Below are 15888 nucleotides of genomic sequence, written 5' to 3' on the forward strand. Positions count from 1 at the left end.
AGATGGAAGGGTGGATAGATGGATGGTGGATAGATGGAGGGTGGATAGATGGATATATGGAGGGTGGATAGATGGATAGATGGAGGGGTGGATAGATGATAGATGGAGGGTGGAGGGGTGGATAGATGGAGGGGTGGATATATGATAGATGGAGGGGTGGATAGATGGATAGATGGAGGGGTGGATTGATGATAGATGGAGGGGTGGATAGATGGAGGGGTGGATAGATGGAGGGTGGATAGATGGAGGGGTGGATAGATGGATAGATGGAGGGTGGATAGATGGATAGATGGAGGGGTGGATAGATGGCGGGGTGGATAGATGGAGGGTGGATAGATGGAAGGGTGGATAGATGGATAGATGGAGGGGTGGATAGATTGATAGATGGAGGGGTGGATAGATGGAGGGGTGGATAGATGGAGGGTGGATAGATGGAGGGTGGATAGATGGAGGGGTGGATAGATGGATAGATGGAGGGGTGGATAGATGGAGGGGTGGATAGATGGAGGGGTGGATAGATGGAGGGGTGGATAGATGGATAGATGGAGGGGTGGATAGATGGAGGGGTGGATAGATGGAGGGTGGATAGATGGAGGGTGGATAGATGGAGGGGTGGATAGATGGAGGGGTGGATAGATGGATAGATGGAGGGGTGGATAGATGGATAGATGGAGGGTGGATAGATGATAGATGGAGGGGTGGATAGATGATAGATGGAGGGTTGGATAGATGGATAGATGGAGGGTGGATAGATGGAGGGTGGATAGATGGATAGATGGAGAGTGGATAGATGATAGATGGAGGGGTGGATAGATGGAGGGGTGGATAGATGGAGGGTGGATAGATGGAGGGTGGATAGATGGAGGGGTGGATAGATGGATAGATGGAGGGGTGGATAGATGATAGATGGAGGGGTGGATATATGATAGATGGAGGGGTGGATAGATGGAGGGGTGGATAGATGGAGGGGTGGATAGATGGAGGGTGGATAGATGGAGGGTGGATAGATGGAGGGTGGATAGATGGAGGGTGGATAGATGGATAGATGGAGGGTGGATAGATGGAGGGTGGATAGATGATAGATGGAGGGTGGATAGATGGACAGATGGAGGGGTGGATAGATGATAGATGGAGGGGTGGATACTGTAACACGTGTTTGTTTCTCAGTCTGATCACGATCATTTTGTAACAATCCTGCTGCATTTGCTGAATTCACTGGTGATGGTATTCTGTGAGAGTGGGGCCTCTTCCATGGTTCACTATGTTCTTGAATCCTATAAAAGGATAATTGCATGATGTTCATGGAAAATGCGCACAAACAGGTGCATATTGGTAAGTGTACTGCATATAGATAGTTAAAAGCCTTTCATGTGTGTAGAACACAAAGAGGAAGCAGACATGGACAGCACTGCAAACCACTCACAGCCGGCCATTTTTGTGCCCAAACAAACTGTGGCCTCACCTGTGTGTGTCTGTGTGTGCGTGTGCATGAGTGTGTGCATTGCATTTCTAAAGCAAGTCCTGATAACTGTCAGTTTATTTCAGAAGGCCTCCACTGTGCACAATGTCCGTATACCACCCCTGTCTCTCTCTAAGAGGAAGTGAGGTGCTCACACGCCTGTTATTATTCATAACAATTTTTTCCCAAATGAAATGTGTTCTACACTCTTAGAAATAAATGGTTCCAAAAGGGTTCTTTGGCTGTCCCCATAGGAGAACCGTTTTTGGTTCCAGGTAGAACCCACTGTGGAAAGGGTTCCACATGTAACCCAAAAGTGTTCTACCTGGAACCAAATGGGTTCTACCTGGAACCAAAAATGGTTCTTCAAAGGGTCCTCCTATGGGCACAGACAATAACCATGTTATGTTCTGGATAGCACCTTTTTTCCTAAGAGTGTATTTACACTTCTCTTAAACATGCAAAAGATTATGATTAGAAATGCAATTGGATTTCCTCACAGTTTTTCCTTAGCGGTTGGTTTTGCCACATTGCTAACGTGTTAGCTAGTGTAGCTACCAGGGGCCTCCACAGCCCAGTGTCTAACCATCCCAACGTGCTGCAATTGAATATAATTGGCTTTTGCTGAAGCAATTTCAGCTGATGCAATTTGAGCCGATGTGACAGGGAGGTTAGTGGTGTATTAGACCCAATGTGAGGATGAGAATCCACACTGGAGACAGATCATATTGAATCCCCTCTTTTAGCAGGACGCAGAGCCAGCCAGCCAAAGTAATGTTGTGTGGAAGCCATGGGGCTGTGTGGAATCACTGAGAGAGGTTTAGACACTCTGCTATGTGCACCAATGAAGTGCTGGAGAGACACACATAGATATACACACACTCTCGCAACACACAGACACACAAACAAAACATGCATTTTCCCCCCAAAAAAGTGTTGCATCATCTTTGAAATGCAAGAGAAAGGCCATATTATCAGATAGGAGTTGAGGCGCAATTTAGATTTTGGCCACCAGATGGCAGCAGTGTGTGTGCAAAGTTTCAGACTGATTCAGTGAAGAATTACATTACTACACTATATTTTGTATCAAGTCTGCTCAGTTCCAACATTTGACTATAAAAATAGATTTTATAAAACAAAACTATGCTACCTTTTATCTCTGGGACCCTCAGGATGACAAATCAGAGCAAGTTTACTGAATGGAAGTACATTTTTTACCTTCGGGGGTGAATGTATCAAACCAGTTGCCGTGATAAAAGTGTTTTGTTGTTGTGCACTCTCCTCAAACAGTAGCATGGTATTTTTTTTCAGTGTAATAGCTACTGTAAATTGGACAGTGCAGTTAGATTAACAAGAATGTAAGCTTTCTGCCCATATAAGACATGTCTATGTCCTGGAAAGTTGGCTGTTACTTGCAACGTCATTCTAGTCACATTAGCGCACGTTAGCAACAACTGTCCCTGTTTAGGGACACCGATCCCGTAGAGGTTTTAAATCTATGGCAAGACCTGAAAATGGTTGTTTAGCAATCTCTCTGTCAGTCTCCATCTCACAAACACACAAACTCTAATTCAGTCACAAGCAGCATTATCCTCCTCCATTGTTTGCCATACAGAATAGATCCAAATAAAACAACTTCATCCCTTTTATGGAATTCTCAATAATGTCCCTTCATCCCCCAGTAGTGACATAGTGTTACTATGCTCTGTAGTAGGGTAGTGACATAGTGTTACTATGCTCTGTAGTAGTAGTGAGATAGTATTACTATGCTCTGTAGTAGGGTGGTGACATAGTGTTACTATGCTCTGTAGTAGGGTAGTGACATAGTGTTACTATGCTCTGTAGTAGGGTAGTGAATGAGAGCATCAATACCTTTCTCTAACTGCCTTTAGTTGTACTGAGAGAAATGAACAGTGTCAACACCTGTAAATAATTCATCCAGTAGCAGGCTAAAGCCAACCCTCCCAGAGCCCCCACACCCATGATCCTCTCCACGGTTTCATCAGGGCAGTCCTCTCTGATGGGCCACCTTATCCATCACAGCTGAAAGGGAAATGTTGGGCTGTTGAAACACAACAACAGCCACTACAGAACAGACCAGGAAGCCCGACTGTAGCGGGTGGGTTAAGGAGACTGTGGCACCTAGATTGTTAGAGGGAAAGGCGAGAGACGTTCGTTTAAAGGGTGTTTCTATCTCCGCTGTGTTAGAGGAAGGAACATGAGTTATGTTCAACAGACACAATGTTATGGACACGAACAGACAGGAGTTATGTTCAACAGACACAATGTTATGGACAAGAACAGACAGGAGTTATGTTCAACAGACACAATGTTATGGACACGAACAGACAGGAGTTATGTTCAACAGACACAATGTTTTGGACACGAACAGACAGGAGTTATGTTCAACAGACACAATGTTATGGACAAGAACAGACAGGAGTTATGTTCAACAGACACAATGTTATGGACAAGAACAGACGGGCTTCCTTGTGTTTTTTTACACTCAGTCAGGTTCACTATACCTCTACCCTCTTTGCCCTGTCCTCTCTCCTTTCCTTTGCACTCCTGTCCTCTCCTATCTCCTCTCCTTTGCACTCCTGTCCTCTCCTCTCCTTTGCACTCCTGTCCTCTCCTATCTCCTCTCCTTTGCACTCCTGTCCTCTCCTCTCTCCTCTCCTTTGCACTCCTGTCCTCTCCTCTCTCCTCTCCTTTGCACTCCTGTCCTCTCCTCTCTCCTCTCCTTTGCAATCCTGTCCTCTCCTCTCTCCTCTCCTTTGCACTCCTGTCCTCTCCTCTCTTCTCTCCTTTTCACTCCTGTCCTCTCCTATCTTCTCTCCTTTGCACTCCTGTCCTCTCCTATCTTCTCTCCTTTGCACTCCTGTCCTCTCCTCTCTCCTCTCCTTTGCACTCCTGTCCTGTCCTCTCCTATCTTCTCTCCTTTTCACTCCTGTCCTCTCCTTTGCACTCCTGTCCTCTCCTATCTTCTTTCCTTTGCACTCCTGTCCTCTCCTATCTTCTTTCCTTTGCACTCCTGTCCTCTCCTATCTTCTCTCCTTTGCACTCCTCTCCTCTCTCCTTTGCACACTTCTCCTCAGACATCCTCTCCTCTTTTAACATGTCATCTATTCTGCACACTTCTCAGGCATCCTCCTTTCTTCTCTTCATTGCCTCTAAGGGAAGCAATATTTTAACTATAAAATCTCAAATGCATGACAGACGAGTAATCGTGATAATAATATATATTCACTTTGAAAATGGACCCATGCTGGGAAGCTCTCCTTTGTCTTTTTTCTAACCAAACCCTGAATCCTGAGTTATAAGATTGTCAGGCCCTAAACCTTTGTTTACACCTCACAGATCTCTGCTCTCTCGCGCTCTCTCTCTCTCTCTGAGTCAGTCCTCTCTAGTCTCCATATAGACAGTCAGTCCTCTCTAGTCTCCATATAAGGAGTCAGTCCTGTCTTTAGTCTCCATATAGGGAGTCAGTCCTCTCTAGTTTCCATATAGGGAGTCAGTCCTTTCTAGTCTCCATATAGGGAGTCAGTCCTCTCTAGTTTCCATATAGGGAGTCAGTCCTTTCTAGTCCCCATATAGGGAGTCAGTCCTTTCTAGTCTCCATATAGGGAGTCAGTCCTCTCTAGTTTCCATATAGGGAGTCAGTCCTTTCTAGTCTCCATATAGGGAGTCAGTCCTTTCTAGTCTCCATATAGGGAGTCAGTCCTTTCTAGTCTCCATATAGGGAGTCAGTCCTCTCTAGTTTCCATATAGGGAGTCAGTCCTCTCTAGTCTCCATATAGGGAGTCAGTCCCCCCTCTAGTCTCCATATAGGGAGTCAGTCCTCCCTCTATTTCGGAATCAGTCCATTGAGGGAAGTGGAAGGAAATAATTAGCATCATATGGTGAATGGGTTGCTTTCGTATGGCCTATCTATTATCTGATGAGACTCTATGTGGGAGGAAATAGGGAGTAGAATGACAGCCATATTATAACATGTATGAAGAATCTACCCTAATGCTACAGCATATATCAAGGAGATGGATGTGTGGTGCTGGTATTAGCAAGAATGTTATCCATGGAGAAGGGTCATTGTATCATAACATAAGCTATAGGACAGGGTAGCCTATATATAGTCTATAGATGGAACAATGAGACTTACCTATGTATAGTGTTACTGTTGAAAAATAATTATGCTAATTTAGAAATAATAACGTATTACATTAGGGATATAGACTACCACAACTTGTATAACTAACTCATTATATTTCAGGAATGCAGAGTACTATAGCATTAGTCTGTGTGGAAATAGCTTTCATTACATTAACATTACTTGACCATACTGGTAGAATGAACTCTTTTCCCTCTGAAAATACAATGGCCTGATCCTAATCCCTACCTTTCCCCAGTTATGACTCCACAGGGTTTAAAGCCTAATCACCTCTAAGGGCTGACTTGAGAACAGCGATCAGTGGAGGCCTGCTGATTCATTCAGAGAGGGAATTATGGTAATAGGAACCTCTGACCAGTTAGACAGTGGGGAGGTCTGGGGGTCCAACAGGTAGTCAAGTATCTAAATTAAACAATTTAATTGGTAGCACTGGTGTGGAGCACCACAGGAAATAAGACTGTAAAGACATTAGTTTATTATAAAAGCTCAAATGTTCATACGAATACCTGTCATTGAAATTACACATTTTATTTGTGGAATATAAGGTTTCTACATTGTGTAAAAATATTATTTTCCTAATGAGATGCATTACATTGAAAATTGTACGCTTTCTCTTTAAAAACGTCAGGTTTGTGGTGAAGACACAAACCTGTTTAGGGGTAGAAGCTGTTCAACAGTCTAATGGTTTAGGGGTAGAAGCTGTTCAACAGTCTAATGGTTTAGGGGTAGAAGCTGTTCAACAGTCTAATGGTTTAGGGGTAGAAGCTGTTCAACAGTCTAATGGTTTAGGGGTAGAAGCTGTTCAGCAGCCGTTTGGTCTCAGACTTTGTGCTCCGGTACCGCTTGCCGTGTGGTAGCAGAGAGAGCAGTCTATGACTTGGGTGGCTGGAGTCTTTGACAATTTTTAGGGCCTTCCTTTGACATCGCCTGGTATAGAGGTGCTGGATGGCAGGGAGCTTGGCCCCAGTGATTTACTGGGCCGTACACACTACCCTCTGTAGCGCCTTGCGGTCGGACACCAAGCAGTTTCCATACCAAGGGGTGATGCAGCCAGTCAAGATGCTCTCAATGGTGCAGCTGTGAAACCTTTTGAGGATCTGAGGGCCCATGTCAAATCTTTTCAGCCTTCTGAGGGGAAAGAGGCGTTGTCGTGCCCTCTTCACGACTGCGTTGGTGTGTTTGGACCATGATATGGCCTTAGTAATGTGGACACCAAGGTACCTTAAGTCCAGGATTCAGTTGTAGAGGGAAGGGTTTAATCCCAGGGTCCTTAGCTTAGTGATTAACGTGGAGGTCACTATGATGTTGAACGCTAAGCTGTAGTCAATGAGCAGCATTCTCACATAGGTGTTCCTTTAGGTAACATGACTGAACAAAGTGTAAACAAATGGTTAATGATGTCGACGCTTGAGTAGTTTTAAATGGTCAAATGCGGTGAGTAATATGTGACTAGTTTCAGGAAACTGGGCATATGTCGCGCGTCACTACTTCACAGGAGAGCCATTTGAACATAAACGTTTTATCAAAATGCGTTTTTTGGTAGAAATGCCTTCTGGAACATGTACCTTAATAACAAAAGTGTATGCCATCTGTAAATACGAATAAAATTGTTAAATTACAAGCCTAGTTGGTTTAGCCACTGAAAAAGTCATGAACCTTCCCACTAGCAATGATTGGCTGAGATAATGGCTGGGATGGACATGCTGAGAGATGAGTTTGGATTGGTCTTCTGTCTATAAAATGAGTTGCTCAGTATGTGTTGGTAATCCTTTCTAACACAGCTTTTTTTAAAGATATCACGAAGAACTGCAAAAGTGTTGGTAATTTTCTGGAGGACTGAGTTTTGAAATCAGTGGAATGATCGGTGGATGCAGAGTATAATAGCTAAGGAGATGGAGAAAATTCTGGTGTTTGATTGCGAATATGCGGAGGGAGTCGAATAGAGAACACCTGTATTAAACACCTGTCTCCGGAATACATCTTCAAACTAAGGGCAACCATGGCATCTGTGACAGAGAGTCGGTGACGCGTTCATCCATGTTTGCGGTTAAGAGAGTCTATCTAGCTACATTTTCAAATATTAGAAGTTTCTAGCTAGCTACATGTCTAAACAAAAGGCTCTTCTATGCAAGTAACCATTTCAGTGTACCGTTTACACCTTCTGTATCCTGTGCATGTGACAAATACACTTTTATTTGATTTTATTTGATATAGTGTGTGTTTACCAGAGACGGTAATGTGAAGAACAACATGACCTGCACCCAAGTCAAATTAGAATATAACGTTAGGCCAACGAGACAGTATCCAAGTTAAACAATTATCTGATAGATTGCCCTGTTTTATTTTGTCACACCCACAACCGTAAGCTTTTTTCTGTAATTAGCTTACCATTAGCTTGTAAGTAATGATCTTGTTGTGAGTTTATTTTCCTGTAATAATGAATACAAATGAGCTCAAGTTTAGACAGCTATATGATGTGGTCATTATTTGAACTGGCTAGCCAGCTAACTTAACGTTAGCTAGCCAGCTAACTAGCTACAAACAAACCAAAACATTGTTTAGAAAGTTATTTAGTTGCCTGGTTGGTTAGATTGACACATACTAAATACATTTTGAAATGGATGGGTTTATTGGTGTTAAAATACACCAGTTATGTTTTTTTGGACCATCAGGCTGCTGATGTCATGCAGCCTGTCATTTTTGTGTTCATATTTTTTCATAGCGACAAGTTTGATGTCGGACACCGATAGAATGTTCATGATGTCACTGCTACAACTGTCTACAGACAAGTTGATAGACATACAGTACCAGTCAAAAGTTTGGACAAACCTACTCATTCAAGGGTTTTTCTCTATTTTTTTTACTATTTTCTACAGCCTGTAGTCTTGAAATCTTTGGTTCTCGCTCTGTTTAGCACATGGCCTCACATGTGAATCCTTAAAAAGATGGGTGGGGCTAAGGCTTAAGAGGGCAATGTTGAATGGGTGTAGACAAAGTAGAGCTCTCCAGTAGGTGTGCCCAAATATTCAAGGGCCATTTTCTCAAAAGTGGGGTTACAAGTTTATCGACTTTCAAAGGAGAATTACTTCCCCATTGTTCCTCAACTGTAGTGTGTGACATATCGTTTTCTAGCTCTGATTCTCTACTTTTATCCAATATAAAAAACAATTTCAAATGTTGCTACATAAGACCGAATCGAGCCGATCGGTCACATGGGTCAGATCTTTTGACCTGGTTGAGCTGGAAGCAAGCCCATTGTTTTGCTGTAGTAATGGTGCAACCATGATGATAACAAATCTGCACTTGCTCTAGGGCACTCAGAAATAACGGTACATCGAAGCCTTATCATTACAACAATTACTATCTGGTAGATTTTTTTCATAGCGTGCTCCCAAAATAAAATTCCTGGTCGCACAGCAAAATATTTTGTCTCATATGTTCGCACTTTAAAGCCCTGGGTGTAATAGTGTGGGCTCTGCTTTGAGACTACTGAACTAAAGCATGACAGAGACTGGGATTGGGACACTCATGGATTAGCACAAAACACCAGCAAGCCAAATGGATGCGCTAGAAAATGCTAGAAAGTTTTATTTGCGTTTCCCAAATTGTGTCTTAGAATGTCTTACTCACGTCGGTCACGGAGAAGGAGAGCACATAGTCCTTGGTAGCGGTGTTATCCTCACTGTGTTATCCTCAAACCATGCGAAGAAGGTGTTTAGCTTGTCCGGAAGCAAGACGTCGGTGTCCGCGACATGGCTGGGGTTCTCTTTGTAATCCGTGATTGTCTGTAGACCCTGCCACATACGTCTTGTGTCTGAGCCGTTGAATTACGATTCCACTTTGTCTCTGTACTGACATTTTTCCTGTTTGATTGCCTTACGAACCCTTCGTAACTACACTGTTTGTATTCGGCCATATTCCCAGTCACTTTGCCATGGTTGAATGCAGTTTGCGCTTTCATTTTATTTGTTGGTTTGGTTAGGTTTTAATAGTCACTGTGGGTACAACATCTCCTATACACTTCCTGATGATCTCAGTCACTGTATTCGTCAATGTTATTCTCAGAGGCTACCCAGGACATATCCCAGAGCGTGTGATCAAAACAATCTTGAAGCATGGATTCTGATTGGTCAGACCAGCATTGAATAGACCTTAGCATGGGTACTTCCTGTTTGAGTTTCTGCCTATAGGAAGGGAGGAGGAAAATGGAGTCATGATCAGATTTGCCGAAGGGAGGGCGGGGGAGGGCCTTGAAGGCATTTCAAAACGTTGAGTAGCAGTGGTCCAATGTTTTCCCAGGGTGAGTACTACAGTCAATGTGTTGGTAGAACTTCGATAGCATTTTCCTCAGATTTGCTTTGTTAAAATCCCCAGCTGCAATAAATGCAGCCTCAGAATATGTGGTTTCCAGTTTGCATAAAGTCCAATGTAGTTCTTTGAGGGATGTCGTGGTAACGGCTTGAGGGGGAATGTACAGGATGTGACTATAACCAAAGATCAAATCAAATCAAATGTATTCATAAAGCCCTTCTTACATCAACTGATATCTCAAAGTGCTGTACAGAAACCCAGCCTAAAACCCCAAACAGCAAGCAATGCAGGTGTAGAAGCACGGTGACTAGGAAAAACTCCCTAGAAAGGCCAGAACCTAGGAAGAAATCTAGAGAGGAACCAGGCTATGAGGGGTGGCCAGATAAGAGAATTATCGCAGGAGGTAATAGGGTTGGCATTTGATTGTGAGGTATTCTAGGTCTGGTGAACAAAAGGACTTGAGTTTCTCTATGTTTTTGCTTTGTCGTTATGGTGTATTGTGTGTAGATTGATGAAAATTGGGGGAAAAAACATTTAATCAATTTAGGAATAAGGACTTGAGTTTCTCTATGTTTTTGCTTTGTCGTTATGGTGTATTGTGTGTAGATTGATGAAAATTGGAAAAAAAAAAAAAAAAACCATTTAATCAATTTAGGAATAAGGCTGTAACCTAAAAAAATGTGGAAAAGTCAAGGGATCTGAATGCTTTTCGAAGACACTGTATGTGTTAAAAGCTGGGGCGTTATCTGTAGCAAACATGGAGTTCAGGTGTCTAAGATCCCGTTAGCTGGCTGGCTGGGTAAGAAGGGGGGTGAGGGGGCTGAAATATTAAAGCAGCTCACCTGCTGGGGCCAGGGGCATTGATCAGAGGGATAACCCCCCCTCTGATCAGGATGTCTTTGATGATTGCAGAGCTGAATTTGGCAGGGCTCAGACCAAGCCCCCCACGGGGACTCCTGAATCCTGGATCAAAACGGAGGTAAAGAATAGCGACATATGTGTGTGTGGCAGTACTATACTGTGTAACAGTGCACTACTCTGTGTTTAGTGAGACAAGTAGAGAGAGAGACAGAGAGATGGAGTGTGAGGAAAGGGAGATAAAGAGAGAGCTAACCAAAGGGACATGAAAAGCTGTCAGTATTTTGATTTTGTTCACTGGTAACAGAGTGTGAAACTTTGATGAGGGATTTGCATCTCTGGACGTGTATGAAGAGGTGGCCTTTGTTCCTGTCTCCGAAAGCTGGGACACTGGGAGTCCCATCCTCCCTTCCTGCTACCACCTCACCTCCCTCCTTCTGGACCTCTCTCTCTCCTCTGGGGCCAGTCCAATACCCCCATCCTGTCATGTCACAGTCACAGAGAGCACATGCTGATACCCATTAAAAAACTACTGGGGGAAACATTCCCCCTTGTAGCAAACCCCATACATTATTTTGTATGTATCCTTCTCTACCCAGGAAATGGCAGTGGGGCCACGATATCCCAGTCTGATGTTAGACTCCCTGTCACCAGGAAATGGCCATGGGGCCGCGGTATCCCAGGCTGATTATTGTTTGAATGGCACTTATCAAAGTGTTTGAATGCTGCCGGAGGGGATGGCTGTCGTTTTATGGGCTCCTAACCAGTTGTGCTATTTTCTGTGTTTTTTCGCATTGTTTGTAACTTATTTTGTACATAATGTTGATGCTGCCGTCTCATATGACCAAAAAGAGCTTCTGGATATCAGAACAGATATTACTCACCTTGAACTGGACGAAGATAATTTTTTTTATGAGTCTGACGCAAAGGATATAATGTTTCTCCCAGACAATGCCCAAATCCCCGGCATTCACATGAAGAAAATAAGGAGATACAGGGGTCGGAGATCAGGGTGCCTTATGAGAGTTCATTGGTGTGTGGGTAACCTGCTTATACCATCTGTTCTATTGGCCAAAGTGCAATCACTGGAGAAAAAAACTGGATGAGCTCCGTTCGAGACTATCCTACCAACGGGACATTAAAAACTGTAATATCTTATGTTTCAACGAGTCGTGGCTGAACGACGACACGGATAATATACAGTTGGCTGGGTTTTCTGTGCAACGGCAGGACAAAACAGCTACGTCCGGTAAGACGAGGGGTGGGGGTGTGTGTCTATTTGTCAATAACAGCTGGTGCGCGAGTCTCGAGGTATTGCTCGCCTGAGGTAGGGTACCTCATGATAAGCTGTAGACCACACTATCTACCAAGAGAGTTTTCATCTATATTTTTCGTAGCCATCTATTTACCACCACAAACCAACGCTGGCACTAAGACCGCACTCAACGAGCTGTATGAGGCTATAAGCAAACAAGAAAATGCTCATCCAGAAGCGGCGCTCCTAGTGGCCGGGGACATTAATGCAGGCAAACTTAAATCCGTTTGGCCTCATTTCTACCAGCACGTGCAACCAGAGGAAAAAGAAAACTGGACCACCTTTACTCCACACACAGAGATGTGTACAAAGCTATCCCTCGCCCTCCATTTGAAAAATGACCATAATTCTGTCCTCCTGATTCATAGATTGAAATATGTTCCGAGATTGAGGAGTATACCACCTTAGTCACCGGCTTCATCAATAAGTATATCGATGACATCGTCCGCACAGTGACCATACGTACATATCCCAACCAGAAGTCATGGGTTACAGGCAACATCAACACCGAGATAAAGGCTAGAGCTGCCGCTTTCAAGAAGCGGGACACTAATACGGATGCTTATAAGAACTCCCGCTATGCCCTCAGACACACCATGAAATAGGCAAAATGTCAATACAGGAATAAGATTAAATCCTACTACACCGGCTCTGATGCTCGTCGGTTGTGGTAGGTTTGCTAACTATTACGGACAACAAATGGAAATCCACCTGCGAGCTGCCCAGTGTCGCAAGTCTGGCAGATGGGCTAAATGCCTTTTTGATCGCTTCGAGGCAAGCAACACTAAAGCATGCATGAGAGCACCAGCTGTTCCAGACGTTTGTGTGATCACGCTCTCCGTAGCCGATGTTAGCTAAACCTTTAAACAGGTCAACATTCACGAGGCCATGGTGCCAAACTGATTACCAGGGCGTGTACTCAGAGCATTCACAGACCAACTGGCAAATGTCTTAACTGACATTTTCAACCTCTCCCTGACTGAGTCTGTAATGCCTACATGTTTCAAGAAGACCACCATTGTGCCTGTGCCCAAGAAAGCTTAGGTAACCTGCCTAAATGACTACCGCCCTGTAGCACTCACTTCAGGTAGCCATGAAGTGCTTTGAAAGGCTGGTCATGGCTCACATCAACACCATCATCCCGGAAACCCTAGACCCACTCCAATTCGCATACCGCCCCAACAGATCCACAGATGACGCAATCTCAATCTCACTCCACACTGCCATTTCCCACCTGGACAAAAGGAACACCTATGTGAGAATGCTGTTCATTGACTACAGCTCAGCGTTCATCAACATAGGGCCCATGAAGCTCATCACTAAGCTAAGGAACCTGGAACTAAACACCTCCCTCTGCAACTAGATTCTGGACTTCCTGATGGGCCGCACACCAGAAGGTAAGGGTAGGCAACAACACATCTGCCACGCTGATCCTCAACACTGGGGCCCCTCACGGGTGTGTGCTTAGTCCCCTCCTGTACTCCATGTTCACCCACGACTGCGTGGTCAAGCACGACTCCCAACACCATCATTAAGTTTGCTGACGACACAACGGTGGTAGGCCTGATCACCGACAACAAGGAGACAGCCTATAGGGAGGAGGTCACAGACATGGCAGTGTGGTGCCAGGACAAAAACCTCAACCTCAACGTGAGCAAGACAAAGGAGATGGTCGTGGACTACAGGAAAAGGAGGGCCGAAGTCGACAGGTCTGTATTGGAGCGGGTCGAGAGTTTCAAGTTCCTTGGTGTCCACATCACCAACAAACTATCATGGTCCAAACACACCAAGAATGTTGTGAAGAGGGCATGACAATGCATTTTCCCCCTCAGGAGACTGAAAAGATTTAGCTTGGGTCTCCAGATCCTCAAAACGTTCTACAGCTGCAGAGCATCCTGACCGGTTGCCTCACCTCCTGGTATGGCAACTGCTCGTCTTCCGACCGTGAGGCACTACAGAGAGTAGTGTGTACAACCCAGTACATCACAGGGGCCAAGCTTCCTGCCATCCAGGACCTATATAGTAGGCGGTGTCAATTTTCAAAGACTACAGTCACCCAAGTCATAGACTGTTCTCTCTGCTACCGCACGGCAAGCAGTACCGGGGCTCCAAGTCTAGGTCCAAAAGGCTCCTGAACAGCTTCTACCCTAAACCCATAAGACTGCTGAACAATTAATCAAATGGCCACCCGGACTATTTGTATTGACCCCCCCCAAATGACCTCGACTAACCTCTACCCCCGCACATTGACTCGGTACCGGTACCCCTGTATATAGCCTCGTTATTGTTATTTTATTGTCTTACTTAAAAAAAACTATTTTTTACTTTAGTTTATTTTGTAAATATTTTTATAACTCTATTTTCTTAAAACTGCATTGATGGTTAAGGTCTTGTAAGTAAGTATTTCACGGTAAGATCTACCTACACCTGTTCTATTCGGCGCATGTGACATATAAAATTGGATTTGATGTTTGACTCCCTGAATCTCTCAGAGGAAAAATAAGCTAGAAGGGAGGGTTGGTGTGTGACACTGGGACAACAGGGTGAGAGACAGAAAGAAAGAAAGAAAGAAAGAAAGAAAGAAAGAAAGAAAGAAAGAGGAGTTTGTTAGTGAGGGAGGTATTTGAAGAGGCAAAAAATATTCTTGGGGGCGGGGGCGTGGGGTATTTGTATTCTAATGGCAGGGGTAGTCGTGGATACGCCTAGGTGACTGGGAAACATGCAAGCGGAGGAAGTTGGTGAGCTGTTATTCCACAAGCTTGCCTCAGATACCCACGCTGATTAAAAGGGACATGTTTGTGTCCCAAATGACACCCTATGTAGTGCACTTCTAATTACTAAGGCCCATAGGGCTCTGGTCAAACGTGGTGCACTATATAGGGAATAAGGAACCATTTGGGGCGCAGACCCACAGAATGCTGCCTGGGAGGAAGAGAGGTAACTACAGGTCACTCAGTTCATCAGACAGGAACACGTCTCTGTTCGCTCTCTAACCGCTTAGACGTTACAGGCCTACAGGGGTGACGTAATGTAAGCCTGGTTCATATGGTTGCAGAAGGGCCCTTTATCTAGGAGCAGTTATTAAGGACACACAGATAAGAGATAGAGAAAATGTGTTGTAGGGAGAAAGACAGAAAAAACTGTTGAATATCATTTAAAAAAATGTATTTAACCACATACTGCCTGCAGGCATAGAATTCACATGGAGACAGCCAGTTTACCAACCAACAGATGTTTAAAACTACAGCTCCTAGCTCTCACACCAAAATAAAATGTTAAGTTTTGATGACATCAGAATCTTGTCGGGCCGACCGCCTCATTTGGCAGGTCTTTCTGAGAGCTCAGAGAATGATGATTCATACGCGGTGGCAACAAAAGCCCTTGTCAAACGTTTGTCTTCTTTCCATAATGTTCCCAAATCGCTTGGCTTTGTAGGCCAATGAAAACAGCTTAGTCATTGTGAACGTTCTTCCCCCAGTCAATGATGATCTACATAGAAGCCTAAGAGGGATTAGCAAGGAAACATGATTGCTTTGACAGCAGCAGGCTAAACTACAGCGCTCTGAGGTGAGCCTAGAGCACAGCGGCTCTCTACTGTAGTGTACTGAACCACACTGCTCAGGTCTGCTCTGCCATAGAAGTCTGTTTTAAACCAGGCTCTTTGGACGGACAGACAGACAGACAGAGACAGACAGACAGAGACAGACAGACAGAGACAGACAGACAGAGACAGAGACAGACAGAGACAGACAGACAGACAGACAGAAGGAGATGCAG

At 44.3% G+C, this 15888-nt stretch overlaps 1 protein-coding gene across 7 annotated transcripts in view; it reads left to right on the plus strand.

Moving 5' to 3' along the window:
- Positions 1 to 15888, plus strand: part of LOC129810734 (low-density lipoprotein receptor-related protein 8-like) — a 358998-nt gene that overhangs the window by 128535 nt on the left and 214575 nt on the right. The gene's annotated exons all lie outside the window — the stretch shown is intronic.

This window comes from Salvelinus fontinalis, chromosome 14 (assembly GCF_029448725.1).
Source record: "Salvelinus fontinalis isolate EN_2023a chromosome 14, ASM2944872v1, whole genome shotgun sequence".
Classification (NCBI taxonomy): domain Eukaryota; kingdom Metazoa; phylum Chordata; class Actinopteri; order Salmoniformes; family Salmonidae; genus Salvelinus; species Salvelinus fontinalis.